General features: G+C 37.2%; 1 pseudogene; it reads left to right on the plus strand.

Moving 5' to 3' along the window:
- The first annotated feature begins 640 nt into the window (after positions 1-640).
- Positions 641-2,625, plus strand: LOC143409749 (baculoviral IAP repeat-containing protein 2 pseudogene; annotated as a pseudogene).
- The last annotated feature ends 2,618 nt before the right edge of the window (positions 2,626-5,243 follow it).

Below are 5,243 nucleotides of genomic sequence, written 5' to 3' on the forward strand. Positions count from 1 at the left end.
GTGGGACACAATAAGGCTTTGAGTGTTGACTTCCCCAAAAGTTGTTGATTGAAGCTAACATAACCCACTTAAGTCAATTCTGTGATAAGTTGTGTGCAGTTAGCTTTTAAATAATGTGACCCTTTGAAAATTTTAATTACTTATTTGCTAGAATAAGATGGGATTATTTTGGATTCCACAGTAAAGTGCTTGTAAAGGGAAAAAAGCCTAAATTTAACTTTACTTTTGTGGCATAATCAGTAATTGTCCTTATATCTAGACTTTATAGCTTGTAACCAAAAGCAAATTAAAAAACATAATTTAGGTATTCTATAGTTACTTAGCATTTTGAGAATATAAACTTCTTTGAAAAATAGTTTTAATACCTTTAGAAGTGTGTAAACTTTTTTCAGGCCTTTAAGTCAGTTATTATAACAAATTGTGAGCAAATAGCGTGTAGGTTACTTAAAAGTGTTAATTAAGAATCCCAAAGTACTCATAAGTATCTTGGTAATTTAGGAGAAATATAAATCTAGTAAAGAAGGTATGGTGGTTCAACTAAATAGAAGTCTTTGATTTCTTTTTGTGGTAAAAAGTGACAAGAAATTGTATGTGAAAGTTTTAGTCATCAAAAAGTACTTCTTTCTACTCATGACAAAACTACCTCCAAAGAGTTATCCAAGATTCCTTGCATCAAAAAATAAGGAGTATAATGGAAGACAGCACAATCTTGTCAAATTGGACAAATAACAACAAACAAACAATGAAGTATGATTTTTCATGTGAGCTCTACAGAATGTCTACATATTCAACTTTCCCCATCGGTGTTCCTGTTTCAGAAAGGAGTCTTGCTCGGGCTGGTTTTTATTACACTGGTGTGAATGACAAAGTCAGATGTTTCTGTTGTGGCCTGATGCTGGATAATTGGAAACAAGGAGACAGTCCTATTGAAAAGCATAAACAGTTATATCCTAGCTGCAGCTTTATTCAGAATCTGGTTTCAGCTAGTCTGCAAGCCACCTCTAAGAATACCTCTCCAATGAGAAACCATTTTGCACATTCATTATCTCCTAGTTTGGAACGGAGTGGCTCATTCAGTGATTCTGTTTCCTGCCTTTCACCAAATCCTCTTAATTCTAGAGCTGTTGAAGACTTCTCTCCTTTGAGGACTAATCCCTGTAGTTACGCAATGAGTACTGAAGAAGCCAGATTTCTTACTTATAATATGTGGCCCTTAACCTTTTTGTCACCATTGGAATTGGCCAGAGCTGGCTTTTAATATGTAGGACCTGGAGATAGGGTAGCCTGCTTTGCCTGTGGCGGGAAGCTAAGTAACTGGGAACCAAAGGATGATGCTATGTCAGAACACAGGAGACATTTTCCCAACTGTCCGTTTTTGGAAAATTCTCTAGAAACACTGAGGTTTAGTATTTCAAATCTGAGCATGCAGACACACACAGCTCGAATGAGAACATTTATGTACTGGCCAGCTAGTGTTCCAGTTCAGCCTGAGCAGCTTGCGAGTGCTGGATTTTATTACGTGGATCGCAATGATGATGTCAAATGCTTTTGTTGTGATGGTGGCTTGAGATGTTGGGAATCTGGAGATGATCCATGGGTAGAACATGCCAAATGGTTTCCAAGGTGTGAGTTCTTGATACGAATGAAAGGGCAAGAGTTTGTTGATGAGATTCAAGCTAGATATCCTCATCTTCTTGAATAGCTGTTGTCAACTACAGATACTACTGGAGAAGAAAATGCTGAACCAATTGTTCATTTGGGACCTGGAGAAAGTTCTTCAGAAGATGCAGTCATGATGAATACACCTGTGGTTAAATCTGCTTTGGAAATGGGCTTTAGTAGAAGTCTGGTTAAACAGACAGTTCAAAGTAAAATCCTAACCACTGGAGAGATTTATAAAACAGTTAATGATATTGTATCCGCACTTCTTGATGCTGAAGATGAAAGAAGAGAAGAGGAGAAGGAAAGACAAGCTGAAGAAATGGCATCAGATGATTTGTCATTAATACGGAAGAATAGAATGGCTCTTTTTTAACAGTTGACATGTGTCCTTCCTATCTTGGATAATCTTTTAAAGGCCAATGTAATTAATAAACAGGAACATGATATTATTAAACGAAAAACACAGATACCTTTACAAGCAAGAGAACTGATTGATACCATTTTAGTTAAAGGAAATGCTGTAGCCAACATCTTCAAAAACTGTCTAAAGGAAATTGACTCTACATTATATGAGAACTTATTTGTGAGAAAGAATTTGAAGTATATTCCAACAGAAGATGTTTCAGGTCTGTCACTAGAAGAACAGTTGAGGAGATTACAAGAAGAAAGAACCTGCAAAGTGTGTATGGACAAAGAAGTTTCTATTGTGTTCATTCCTTGTGGTCATCTGGTAGTATGCCAGGAGTGTGCCCCATCTCTAAGAAAATGTCCTATTTGCAGGGGTATAATCAAGGGTACTGTTCGTACATTTCTCTCATAAAAGAATAGGCTAGGGCTGGGGATGTGGCTCAAGCGGTAGTGCGCTTGCCTGGCTTGCGTGCGGCCCGAGTTGGATCCTCAGCACCACATACAGACAAAGATGTTGTGTCCGCCAAATACTAAAAAATAAATATTAAAATTCTCTCTCCCTCTCTCTCTCCTCTCTCTCACTCTTTCTTTAAAAAAATAAAAAAAAAAGAAAAGAATAGGCTATATTTTAGTCTTTACCAAAAAGCCTTAAAGCTGTTGTTGAACATTGCAAGCCATCTAAAATTAAAACAAGGAATGTTTGGTTCTTTATTTAGTAACATATATGTTCTATTCTATTTAGGTATGAATAATCTTATTTCAAAAAGGGATAGTATTGTATATTTAATCTTAATCCATTTAGTTGTAAGACTTGTTTTTCATGAACTAAATCAGTATGTAAATGTGAATACAGGAAGAATTAAAGGAGTAGTGTCAGTGTTGTTATGGGTCATTTCAGGAGTTATTGGATTTGGTATTTATGAAAGCTTTGAGTACTACATTACAGTATAGTTGAAAAACTGTAAATTAGTAACACTGGAATTCATTAGAGTTGTTGACAGATTCTTTGGTGCTTTTCACTTGTTTTGTTAAGTAAGGATTTTTCTGTTACTGATAAACAATATTTCCCCTAACCTGTGAGAAACAATAAAATGCTTTATAATTAAAAAAAGAAGGTGCATTGGGAAGAAAGATACCATTTAATGCCAGTGTGGATTTTGAAATTGGGGGGTGTTTGGCTGATTCCAGAGAAGCAGTACCCTAATGCCATGCTTCAGAGCTTGTCTCTTGGAGCCACATTTCCTGGCCTGGACCTGGATCTGCCATTCACTAGTTCTGTGTTTTTAGCCAGGATAGTATTTTTTTTAAGATATTATGGTTAAACATGGTAGCTGAGTTCATCCTGACAAACTCCTACAGGCATGAAAATCAATTGCTATTGACATCCACTTTCTCATGTATAAAACAGAGATGATAATTATAACTGCCTGGTGGGGTTTATAAAGTGCTCAGAACAGTGCCTGGCATATAAGAAGTACCATGTAACTGTTATTAAATACGTATTATTATGGAAAACAATACATACATAAAACATGAAAACAGCTGTTCTTATTAAGAATTGGAAGAGACTACATAAGATTTGGATGGATAAAAATGCTCTAGAACAAAAAAGCAGACATGTATTCCATATGTTCCCAAACCCTCCAGCCTTCTGACACCAGCTTGTCTTTCAAAATTCATATGGATTCCAGAGCACTTTTATCCCATGCGTAACATCTGGATCTTGGTGGCAGGTCAAGTCACACTGAATCATCGCTTGCTATTGCCTGCCTCAGAAACCTCAATATGTTCTTACTACACCTTCTGTGTTTCACTGTCCTGTTTCTTTCTGAATTCACTCATTTGGCAAATACTCATTGAGCATAAGTCTAGGTGCCATTGATACCAAGGTGCATGATACAGAAAGAGCACACATGAAGGATGGTCATGACAAGTGGGGTCCCTGACATCGGAAAGGGTGTCAGGCAGAGTGGTGTGACGAGGGCTTCTGAGGTTGAGTGATTCCCAGAGGCTCTTGGTGCTGCATCTTCTGAGGGCTCTGGTGAGACTGGACATTCACCGGCTCCTTCACTCTGCCACAGCTCTTCTGACACGAGGCTACTGTGTTAAAGGACTCTTTCCCAAAGTTTGGAAAGTGCAAAATGGAGTCTGGCATAATTCAGAGAGAGAAATCTGGAACTATTTTTCAGAAAGTTCTTTTACCCCTTCTCACCCAGAATTTTCCCCTCCTCTCTTTTCTCTTCTCTCCCTGATTTCCTGCATGCAACGGCTCCACCTCCTTCCTGATCCTAGCTCTCCACATGCAGAGCTCTTTCACTCACTCCTCTCTGCTCTCAGGACTAGGTTCAGGCACTTATTTGTATATCTAATACATTTAAATCCTCTGCCATATACAAATCCTCTTAGCCATGTAAAAAGTAACAACTTTTGAAATTGGAAATTTTTTTTAAATATATTCAGGACCTAACACTTCTAATTCTGCTCCCACAAGCCGAATAGAAGAATCTGTCTCACTGTTATCTAGGACAAATAGGGGGAAGTGCTGCTTCTTCTTCTTCTTTCTTTCTTTCTTTCTTTATTTATTTATTTTGGATTTATATCTAAAGCCAGATATACAAAGGGCTACTGTATCTTTTTTTTACCTGTAATAAAATTAAACAAATGTTTGATTTTAATTTTTTTAAATAAAAATATAAAATTATTTATTTCCATACAGTTTTAAAATTGTTTAAAATCATATTTTACATAATTTAACCTGTAATATAATTTAACAAATTATTTGTAGGAACTTCTCCAAATAAAACCTTGGAAAGGTCAGACTCCTCTGTGGAAGGTACTTTTCCTCTCCAAATAAACAGCAAACATCTTTACAGAAAGGAAACTGCAATGAAATCAAGCTATGGTAGAGATACTGGGCTTCAATTTGTAGCCCAGAAGACTAAGAAATCAGTGACTGCCTAAGAGTGACTGGTGGCTTTGAAGACTATTCCTTTTGGGTATTAAACTGTACAAAGCTGCATGACATGCACCTGAGTAGATATCATGCCACAACTGTCCTGCTTTGCATTCCAATTTGCCTAAGAAGCTGAAAACTCTATTTTCATGGCCCAGGTGAGCTGTACCCAGCATGCTCTTCTGCCAGGGACCAGGTGCAGCTTCACTGCAGTGTCCCA

The sequence above is a fragment of the Callospermophilus lateralis genome, chromosome 11 (assembly GCF_048772815.1).
Source record: "Callospermophilus lateralis isolate mCalLat2 chromosome 11, mCalLat2.hap1, whole genome shotgun sequence".
Lineage (NCBI taxonomy): Eukaryota > Metazoa > Chordata > Mammalia > Rodentia > Sciuridae > Callospermophilus > Callospermophilus lateralis.